Below are 11420 nucleotides of genomic sequence, written 5' to 3'. Positions count from 1 at the left end.
GACAACGCATCATGGTTTGTAGAACCCCTTGTCTTCTTTCTACGACTCCGTTATGAGCCGGTGTATATGGAGCAGATGTCTGATGAAGAATTCCATTCTTACGCATCCAGTCCTGGAAACGTTGAGACATGAATTCTGCACCACGGTCACTCTGGATTCTGGCGATGCGAACTTGGTATTGTGTAGAAACAAACGCTGCAAAGTCTTTAAAGATCTGAAAGGTCTCAGATTTCTCTCTCATAGGATATACAAATCCATATCTAGAATGATTATCTACAATTGTTAAAAAATACTTTCTGCCACCAAGTGTTGGTGGGAAAGGACCCACTATGTCAGTGTGTACCAAATCAAAAATGCGTGTTGACCGGCGTGTAGCGTGTTTGGGAATTGCAGCCCCCTTGGATTTAGCCTTTTTGCAAACCGCACAATCCAAAAACACCTTACACCCCTTTAGATCCAAACCTTTTGCGAACTCCGGCATCTTTCTAAGAACACGGAAACTGGCATGCCCCAATCTTCTGTGCCACTTATGAATACACCTGGAATGCAAAGGTTTACCAGTTAGTGAATTCTCAACATTAACAGTTTCATGAGGACCCTCAGGCTTGCTCTGAGCAATCTGTTTCTGTTTTCTTTGTTTGTTGGCTTTAGGAGCCTTTGGCACAGTAACGTTTTCTCTCTCTGGGACAACTCTCTCTGGGTTCACGTTGTGCCTTTTTGGAGTTTGCATACTTGCCTGTGCTTGCCCTTTAGGCTTTGGCTTTAAGTAATAAACACCACCAATCAGCATAGTTTCAGCAACAATATCACCATCTTTAACTAAGTAACTTGCTTTTTCGAGGTGGTGAACCTGGAACTTTAACTCTCTAGACAAGTGACTTTGACTAAGCAAATTACTGGTTGCTGAAGGTATGTAATAAACATCAGGGATGTGTGTATCGAGCTCTTCAATGTAAACAGTTCCTTTTCCCATAACCTTGCAAGTGTGGTTGGTGAAGGAATACAGTTCTCGATACTCGGGCTCTGGTTCGCCCATCTCTGTGAAAAGTTCCCTTCTGTGGGTAACGTGCACAGCTGCTCCACTATCTAAAGTCCACAAAAGACGTCTGTCGAACTTTGGATCAGGTTGTGGAACGTTGGTTATGGCCAGTGTCGCAAGTGGAGCTTGTGAATCACGCCTTGGACCACGACGACCTTGTCTTCCGCCTCTACCTCTGCCTCTGGAATCTGTTCCTCTGGGCTGGTACGTGGCGGGAGCTGGAACTCGTTGGGGACAATCCCGGGTGTCATGTCCCACACGGTTGCAGGTGTAGCACTTTGGCATCCTTGGAGCGTAGCCTCTTCCTCGGAAGGGACGTCTGGCTGGAGCCTTTGACGCTGGAGGTCGTTGCAGATGTGGGGTAGCTAACCTGATAGCTTCGTCTTCCACTAAAAGTCTGCAAACGTGGTTAACTGTGCGTTGAGCAATAGGCACGTAGTTAATCTTTGCAACAGCATCTTTCCATTCATAATTCAATGAGTTAATGATGATGCTAATCATTTGGATATCATCGATTACATGGCCATTTTGTCTCAATTCACTTCTCATTCTTTTCAGTTTGGTCAAATGTCCACCAATTCGTTCACCAGGTTTCAACTTCGAACCATGGAACTCAGACATGAGCAAACATGAAGATTCAATTGAAACGGGCCTGTAGCAATCTTCCAAAATAGCCCATATTTCTTGGGCAGTTGCATCAGGTGGAAAGATACCTTGGATCTCAATTTCCATTGACATGAGTAAAGTCGTGATTGCTCTGTTTTCGAGGTCTCTTATCGCAGGTGTCCAGGGTTGACGGGGAGGATTAAAAACCATGGAATATGTGCCTTCTCTTCGAAGCAAGAGCGCAATTTCACTGACCCAGGCTTTATAATTCTCTCCTGACTCCTTTAATTTGGACTCACCAGTCAAGGGGGTGACTGTGAATACCTGCTGAGGAACAATTTGTTGCTCTGGTTGCAAATCTGGTTGTTGAACCAGGGGATGCTGGGGTTGCATCATTGGCCTTTGCGTGGCAACATCAAATTGGCTTCCTCGAATTCGCCTTTGGCTTTGCCTTTTTTAATCTAGGGAGGATTCAACGCCGCCAGGGGGTGTTGAAGACTTAACCTTTGATGGCAAAGTTTGGGCTTCTGTAAAACTCATAGCTAATTCTTTAAAACTCACCATCTTTTGCTGTAATGATTTTTCTCCGCCAGCAGATGGCAGTGCAGCTTCACTTCTTGGCTGCAGCCCTCTATACATGGCCGGAAGTTCAATGGGCTCAAAGGGACCACGTGACCTCGGTGACGTGTACATATCTCTTTGTTCTAATTGACCAATGAACTCTGTGGGGTGTGTCTTAGGCTGTTGTTTTGAAGACAAGATGGCGTCCTCAAATATTTTGGGAGTGGGGGAGCTTCTCCTACTTCGCCTTATCTCTTCAAAACACACTCTCGCCTCCCTAGCATATTTTTCAAACAGTTCTATTTGATCAAGATAGCTTTGCATTTCTTGCTCATCATCTGGGGGAATTTCATAAAATCTGCTTTCTGCGTGGGAGGATTTTTTTTGTGCCGGCAGTTGCCATTCATCAATCGTTTGATAATCTGCGAGGGTCTGGGAATGGAGTGGCTCTGGCAGAGTGGGAAGTTTTGGCTTGGCCCCCAAAAATTCATAATCTCCTGGAGATATTTTAGAAGGAGGAACCACTGACCTCGTTTCGTGGATGTCGCGTCCTGTAGCTCCTTCTCCCATATTTGGCTCGGCACCTGAAGGAATTTGTTGTTCCTGAAGCACGTTTTGATCTTGCTTCTCTGTGTCCGAGGGAGTCTCCTTGTCAGAAAAAGCTCTTTCCATTTTTCTTCTTTTTTCTTTTTCTCCGACATTGCTAATTAGGCTTAGTCGGTTATCTTAAGATAGCGCGAAGAGAAAATACAGCCATAAATTGTAAACATCTCAGCTGGTATCATCAAAAGCCAAACTCTGCATACCAAGTTGTCAGGGGAAAAACACCCTGTTGGAGATCAATGGACCGTGGCTGATTCCCTTCCGCATATCTCTTGAGATATTGAGAAAAATAAGTCTTTAAAAGTATTCTAATTAATAAACAAACTTTAATAATAAAATAATAAAAGTAAATGAAACAGAAAATAACTAATTGGTTACATTTTGATAATGAAAGCTACGTTTGCCAAAGTTGGCTGCCGAACAAAAAAGAGAAGAATTTTTGGAATGTGTAACGCGTGCGCAATAAATCACTTTCAGATAACATTTTGTTTTATGACCTGCGCAATAAAGCTTTCTTAGTTTAACTCTTGAATGTCAGTTTAGGCAGTTCAGGCCTAGCAAACTTTTTAACATCGTGACAGACTAGAAGACCTCCAAGGTCCCTTCCAGCTCTTTTATTCTTCCTTCTTTCCTTCCTTCCTTCCTTCCTTTACCTGGAGGCTTTGAAGAAGAGACTGGCAGCCCCCTGTCTGAAATGGTAGAGGGTCTCCTGCTTGAGCAGGGGGCAGGACTAGAAGACCTCCAAGGTCCCTTCCAGCTCTTTTACTCTCCCTTCCTTCCTTCTTTCCTTCCTTCTTTCCTTCCTTCCTTCCTTTACCTGGAGGCTTTGAAGAAGAGACTGGCAGCCACCTGTCTGAAATGGTAGAGGGTCTCCTGCTTGGGCTGGGGGCTGGACTAGAAGACCTCCAAGGTCCCTTCCAGCTCTTTTATTCTTCCTTCTTTCCTTCCTTCCTTCCTTCCTTTACCTGGAGGCTTTGAAGAAGAGACTGGGCAGCCACCTGTCTGAAATGGTAGAGGGTCTCCTGCTTGAGCAGGGGGCTGGACTAGAAGACCTCCAAGGTCCCTTCCAGCTCTTTTATTCTTCCTTCCTTCTTTCCTTCCTTCCTTCCTTTACCTGGAGGCTTTGAAGAAGAGACTGGCAGCCACCTGTCTGAAATGGTAGAGGGTCTCCTGCTTGAGCAGGGGGCTGGACTAGAAGACCTCCAAGGTCCCTTCCAGCTCTTTTATTCTTCCTTCTTTCCTTCCTTCCTTCCTTCCTTTACCTGGAGGCTTTGAAGAAGAGACTGGCAGCCACCTGTCTGAAATGGTAGAGGGTCTCCTGCTTGGGCTGGGGGCTGGACTAGAAGACCTCCAAGGTCCCTTCCAGCTCTTTTATTCTTCCTTCTTTCCTTCCTTCCTTCCTTCCTTTACCTGGAGGCTTTGAAGAAGAGACTGGCAGCCACCTGTCTGAAATGGTAGAGGGTCTCCTGCTTGAGCAGGGGGCTGGACTAGAAGACCTCCAAGGTCCCTTCCAGCTCTTTTATTCTTCCTTCTTTCCTTCCTTCCTTCCTTCCTTCCTTTACCTGGAGGCTTTGAAGAAGAGACTGGCAGCCACCTGTCTGAAATGGTAGAGGGTCTCCTGCTTGGGCTGGGGGCTGGACTAGAAGACCTCCAAGGTCCCTTCCAGCTCTTTTATTCTTCCTTCTTTCCTTCCTTCCTTCCTTCCTTTACCTGGAGGCTTTGAAGAAGAGACTGGGCAGCCACCTGTCTGAAATGGTAGAGGGTCTCCTGCTTGGGCTGGGGGCTGGACTAGAAGACCTCCAAGGTCCCTTCCAGCTCTTTTATTCTTCCTTCTTTCCTTCCTTCCTTCCTTCCTTTACCTGGAGGCTTTGAAGAAGAGACTGGCAGCCACCTGTCTGAAATGGTAGAGGGTCTCCTGCTTGGGCTGGGGGCTGGACTAGAAGACCTCCAAGGTCCCTTCCAGCTCTTTTATTCTTCCTTCTTTCCTTCCTTCCTTCCTTCCTTTACCTGGAGGCTTTGAAGAAGAGACTGGGCAGCCACCTGTCTGAAATGGTAGAGGGTCTCCTGCTTGAGCAGGGGGCAGGACTAGAAGACCTCCAAGGTCCCTTCCAGCTCTTTTACTCTCCCTTCCTTCCTTCTTTCCTTCCTTCTTTCCTTCCTTCCTTCCTTTACCTGGAGGCTTTGAAGAAGAGACTGGCAGCCACCTGTCTGAAATGGTAGAGGGTCTCCTGCTTGAGCAGGGGGCTGGACTAGAAGACCTCCAAGGTCCCTTCCAGCTCTTTTATTCTTCCTTCTTTCCTTCCTTCCTTCCTTCCTTTACCTGGAGGCTTTGAAGAAGAGACTGGGCAGCCACCTGTCTGAAATGGTAGAGGGTCTCCTGCTTGAGCAGGGGGCTGGACTAGAAGACCTCCAAGGTCCCTTCCAGCTCTTTTATTCTTCCTTCTTTCCTTCCTTCCTTCCTTCCTTTACCTGGAGGCTTTGAAGAAGAGACTGGCAGCCCCCTGTCTGAAATGGTAGAGGGTCTCCTGCTTGGGCTGGGGGCTGGACTAGAAGACCTCCAAGGTCCCTTCCAGCTCTTTTATTCTTCCTTCTTTCCTTCCTTCCTTCCTTCCTTTACCTGGAGGCTTTGAAGAAGAGACTGGCAGCCACCTGTCTGAAATGGTAGAGGGTCTCCTGCTTGAGCAGGGGGCTGGACTAGAAGACCTCCAAGGTCCCTTCCAGCTCTTTTACTCTCCCTTCCTTCTTTCCTTCCTTCCTTCCTTCCTTTACCTGGAGGCTTTGAAGAAGAGACTGGCAGCCACCTGTCTGAAATGGTAGAGGGTCTCCTGCTTGGGCTGGGGGCTGGACTAGAAGACCTCCAAGGTCCCTTCCAGCTCTTTTATTCTTCCTTCTTTCCTTCCTTCCTTCCTTCCTTTACCTGGAGGCTTTGAAGAAGAGACTGGCAGCCACCTGTCTGAAAGGGTAGAGGGTCTCCTGCTTGGGCTGGGGGCTGGACTAGAAGACCTCCAAGGTCCCTTCCAGCTCTTTTATTCTTCCTTCTTTCCTTCCTTCCTTCCTTCCTTTACCTGGAGGCTTTGAAGAAGAGACTGGCAGCCACCTGTCTGAAATGGTAGAGGGTCTCCTGCTTGAGCAGGGGGCAGGACTAGAAGACCTCCAAGGTCCCTTCCAGCTCTTTTATTCTTCCTTCTTTCCTTCCTTCCTTCCTTCCTTTACCTGGAGGCTTTGAAGAAGAGACTGGGCAGCCACCTGTCTGAAATGGTAGAGGGTCTCCTGCTTGAGCAGGGGGCTGGACTAGAAGACCTCCAAGGTCCCTTCCAGCTCTTTTACTCTCCCTTCCTTCTTTCCTTCCTTCCTTCCTTCCTTTACCTGGAGGCTTTGAAGAAGAGACTGGCAGCCCCCTGTCTGAAATGGTAGAGGGTCTCCTGCTTGGGCTGGGGGCTGGACTAGAAGACCTCCAAGGTCCCTTCCAGCTCTTTTATTCTTCCTTCCTTCCTTCCTTTACCTGGAGGCTTTGAAGAAGAGACTGGCAGCTACCTGTCTGAAATGGTAGAGGGTCTCCTGCTTGAGCAGGGGGCTGGACTAGAAGACCTCCAAGGTCCCTTCCAGCTCTTTTATTCTTCCTTCCTTCTTTCCTTCCTTCCTTCCTTTACCTGGAGGCTTTGAAAAAGAGACTGGCAGCTACCTGTCTGAAATGGTAGAGGGTCTCCTGCTTGAGCAGGGGGCTGGACTAGAAGACCTCCAAGGTCCCTTCCAGCTCTTTTATTCTTCCTTCCTTCTTTCCTTCCTTCCTTCCTTTACCTGGAGGCTTTGAAGAAGAGACTGGCAGCTACCTGTCTGAAATGGTAGAGGGTCTCCTGCTTGAGCAGGGGGCTGGACTAGAAGACCTCCAAGGTCCCTTCCAGCTCTTTTATTCTTCCTTCCTTCTTTCCTTCCTTCCTTCCTTTACCTGGAGGCTTTGAAGAAGAGACTGGCAGCTACCTGTCTGAAATGGTAGAGGGTCTCCTGCTTGAGCAGGGGGCTGGACTAGAAGACCTCCAAGGTCCCTTCCAGCTCTTTTATTCTTCCTTCTTTCCTTCCTTCCTTCCTTCCTTTACCTGGAGGCTTTGAAAAAGAGACTGGCAGCCACCTGTCTGAAATGGTAGAGGGTCTCCTGCTTGAGCAGGGGGCTGGACTAGAAGACCTCCAAGGTCCCTTCCAGCTCTTTTATTCTTCCTTCTTTCCTTCCTTCCTTCCTTCCTTTACCTGGAGGCTTTGAAGAAGAGACTGGCAGCCACCTGTCTGAAATGGTAGAGGGTCTCCTGCTTGAGCAGGGGGCTGGACTAGAAGACCTCCAAGGTCCCTTCCAGCTCTTTTATTCTTCCTTCTTTCCTTCCTTCCTTCCTTTACCTGGAGGCTTTGAAGAAGAGACTGGCAGCCACCTGTCTGAAATGGTAGAGGGTCTCCTGCTTGGGCTGGGGGCTGGACTAGAAGACCTCCAAGGTCCCTTCCAGCTCTTTTATTCTTCCTTCTTTCCTTCCTTCCTTCCTTCCTTTACCTGGAGGCTTTGAAGAAGAGACTGGCAGCCACCTGTCTGAAATGGTAGAGGGTCTCCTGCTTGAGCAGGGGGCTGGACTAGAAGACCTCCAAGGTCCCTTCCAGCTCTTTTATTCTTCCTTCTTTCCTTCCTTCCTTCCTTCCTTTACCTGGAGGCTTTGAAGAAGAGACTGGCAGCCACCTGTCTGAAATGGTAGAGGGTCTCCTGCTTGGGCTGGGGGCTGGACTAGAAGACCTCCAAGGTCCCTTCCAGCTCTTTTATTCTTCCTTCTTTCCTTCCTTCCTTCCTTCCTTTACCTGGAGGCTTTGAAGAAGAGACTGGCAGCCACCTGTCTGAAATGGTAGAGGGTCTCCTGCTTGAGCAGGGGGCTGGACTAGAAGACCTCCAAGGTCCCTTCCAGCTCTTTTATTCTTCCTTCTTTCCTTCCTTCCTTCCTTCCTTTACCTGGAGGCTTTGAAGAAGAGACTGGGCAGCCACCTGTCTGAAATGGTAGAGGGTCTCCTGCTTGGGCTGGGGGCTGGACTAGAAGACCTCCAAGGTCCCTTCCAGCTCTTTTATTCTTCCTTCTTTCCTTCCTTCCTTCCTTCCTTTACCTGGAGGCTTTGAAGAAGAGACTGGCAGCCACCTGTCTGAAATGGTAGAGGGTCTCCTGCTTGGGCTGGGGGCTGGACTAGAAGACCTCCAAGGTCCCTTCCAGCTCTTTTATTCTTCCTTCTTTCCTTCCTTCCTTCCTTCCTTTACCTGGAGGCTTTGAAGAAGAGACTGGGCAGCCACCTGTCTGAAATGGTAGAGGGTCTCCTGCTTGGGCTGGGGGCTGGACTAGAAGACCTCCAAGGTCCCTTCCAGCTCTTTTATTCTTCCTTCTTTCCTTCCTTCCTTCCTTCCTTTACCTGGAGGCTTTGAAGAAGAGACTGGCAGCCCCCTGTCTGAAATGGTAGAGGGTCTCCTGCTTGAGCAGGGGGCTGGACTAGAAGACCTCCAAGGTCCCTTCCAGCTCTTTTACTCTCCCTTCCTTCTTTCCTTCCTTCCTTCCTTCCTTTACCTGGAGGCTTTGAAGAAGAGACTGGCAGCCACCTGTCTGAAATGGTAGAGGGTCTCCTGCTTGGGCTGGGGGCTAGACTAGAAGACCTCCAAGGTCCCTTCCAGCTCTTTTATTCTTCCTTCTTTCCTTCCTTCCTTCCTTCCTTTACCTGGAGGCTTTGAAGAAGAGACTGGCAGCCACCTGTCTGAAAGGGTAGAGGGTCTCCTGCTTGGGCTGGGGGCTGGACTAGAAGACCTCCAAGGTCCCTTCCAGCTCTTTTATTCTTCCTTCTTTCCTTCCTTCCTTCCTTCCTTTACCTGGAGGCTTTGAAGAAGAGACTGGCAGCCACCTGTCTGAAATGGTAGAGGGTCTCCTGCTTGAGCAGGGGGCAGGACTAGAAGACCTCCAAGGTCCCTTCCAGCTCTTTTATTCTTCCTTCTTTCCTTCCTTCCTTCCTTCCTTTACCTGGAGGCTTTGAAGAAGAGACTGGGCAGCCACCTGTCTGAAATGGTAGAGGGTCTCCTGCTTGAGCAGGGGGCTGGACTAGAAGACCTCCAAGGTCCCTTCCAGCTCTTTTACTCTCCCTTCCTTCTTTCCTTCCTTCCTTCCTTCCTTTACCTGGAGGCTTTGAAGAAGAGACTGGCAGCCCCCTGTCTGAAATGGTAGAGGGTCTCCTGCTTGGGCTGGGGGCTGGACTAGAAGACCTCCAAGGTCCCTTCCAGCTCTTTTATTCTTCCTTCCTTCCTTCCTTTACCTGGAGGCTTTGAAGAAGAGACTGGCAGCTACCTGTCTGAAATGGTAGAGGGTCTCCTGCTTGAGCAGGGGGCTGGACTAGAAGACCTCCAAGGTCCCTTCCAGCTCTTTTATTCTTCCTTCCTTCTTTCCTTCCTTCCTTCCTTTACCTGGAGGCTTTGAAAAAGAGACTGGCAGCTACCTGTCTGAAATGGTAGAGGGTCTCCTGCTTGAGCAGGGGGCTGGACTAGAAGACCTCCAAGGTCCCTTCCAGCTCTTTTATTCTTCCTTCCTTCTTTCCTTCCTTCCTTCCTTTACCTGGAGGCTTTGAAGAAGAGACTGGCAGCTACCTGTCTGAAATGGTAGAGGGTCTCCTGCTTGAGCAGGGGGCTGGACTAGAAGACCTCCAAGGTCCCTTCCAGCTCTTTTATTCTTCCTTCCTTCTTTCCTTCCTTCCTTCCTTTACCTGGAGGCTTTGAAGAAGAGACTGGCAGCTACCTGTCTGAAATGGTAGAGGGTCTCCTGCTTGAGCAGGGGGCTGGACTAGAAGACCTCCAAGGTCCCTTCCAGCTCTTTTATTCTTCCTTCTTTCCTTCCTTCCTTCCTTCCTTTACCTGGAGGCTTTGAAAAAGAGACTGGCAGCCACCTGTCTGAAATGGTAGAGGGTCTCCTGCTTGAGCAGGGGGCTGGACTAGAAGACCTCCAAGGTCCCTTCCAGCTCTTTTATTCTTCCTTCTTTCCTTCCTTCCTTCCTTCCTTTACCTGGAGGCTTTGAAGAAGAGACTGGCAGCCACCTGTCTGAAATGGTAGAGGGTCTCCTGCTTGAGCAGGGGGCTGGACTAGAAGACCTCCAAGGTCCCTTCCAGCTCTTTTATTCTTCCTTCTTTCCTTCCTTCCTTCCTTTACCTGGAGGCTTTGAAGAAGAGACTGGCAGCCACCTGTCTGAAATGGTAGAGGGTCTCCTGCTTGGGCTGGGGGCTGGACTAGAAGACCTCCAAGGTCCCTTCCAGCTCTTTTATTCTTCCTTCTTTCCTTCCTTCCTTCCTTCCTTTACCTGGAGGCTTTGAAGAAGAGACTGGCAGCCCCCTGTCTGAAATGGTAGAGGGTCTCCTGCTTGGGCTGGGGGCTGGACTAGAAGACCTCCAAGGTCCCTTCCAGCTCTTTTATTCTTCCTTCTTTCCTTCCTTCCTTCCTTCCTTTACCTGGAGGCTTTGAAGAAGAGACTGGCAGCCACCTGTCTGAAATGGTAGAGGGTCTCCTGCTTGAGCAGGGGGCTGGACTAGAAGACCTCCAAGGTCCCTTCCAGCTCTTTTATTCTTCCTTCTTTCCTTCTTTCCTTCCTTCCTTCCTTCCTTTACCTGGAGGCTTTGAAGAAGAGACTGGCAGCCACCTGTCTGAAATGGTAGAGGGTCTCCTGCTTGAGCAGGGGGCAGGACTAGAAGACCTCCAAGGTCCCTTCCAGCTCTTTTATTCTTCCTTCTTTCCTTCCTTCCTTCCTTCCTTTACCTGGAGGCTTTGAAGAAGAGACTGGCAGCCACCTGTCTGAAATGGTAGAGGGTCTCCTGCTTGAGCAGGGGGCTGGACTAGAAGACCTCCAAGGTCCCTTCCAGCTCTTTTATTCTTCCTTCTTTCCTTCCTTCCTTCCTTCCTTTACCTGGAGGCTTTGAAGAAGAGACTGGCAGCCACCTGTCTGAAATGGTAGAGGGTCTCCTGCTTGGGCTGGGGGCTGGACTAGAAGACCTCCAAGGTCCCTTCCAGCTCTTTTATTCTTCCTTCTTTCCTTCCTTCCTTCCTTCCTTTACCTGGAGGCTTTGAAGAAGAGACTGGGCAGCCACCTGTCTGAAATGGTAGAGGGTCTCCTGCTTGGGCTGGGGGCTGGACTAGAAGACCTCCAAGGTCCCTTCCAGCTCTTTTATTCTTCCTTCTTTCCTTCCTTCCTTCCTTCCTTCCTTTACCTGGAGGCTTTGAAGAAGAGACTGGCAGCCACCTGTCTGAAATGGTAGAGGGTCTCCTGCTTGAGCAGGGGGCTGGACTAGAAGACCTCCAAGGTCCCTTCCAGCTCTTTTATTCTTCCTTCTTTCCTTCCTTCCTTCCTTCCTTTACCTGGAGGCTTTGAAGAAGAGACTGGCAGCCACCTGTCTGAAATGGTAGAGGGTCTCCTGCTTGAGCAGGGGGCTGGACTAGAAGACCTCCAAGGTCCCTTCCAGCTCTTTTATTCTTCCTTCTTTCCTTCCTTCCTTCCTTCCTTTACCTGGAGGCTTTGAAGAAGAGACTGGCAGCCACCTGTCTGAAATGGTAGAGGGTCTCCTGCTTGAGCAGGGGGC

This window comes from Natrix helvetica, assembly GCF_964273705.1.
Source record: "Natrix helvetica genome assembly, chromosome: 2".
In the NCBI taxonomy this organism is placed as follows: Eukaryota; Metazoa; Chordata; class Lepidosauria; order Squamata; family Natricidae; genus Natrix; species Natrix helvetica.
This window is presented reverse-complemented; position numbering follows the sequence as displayed.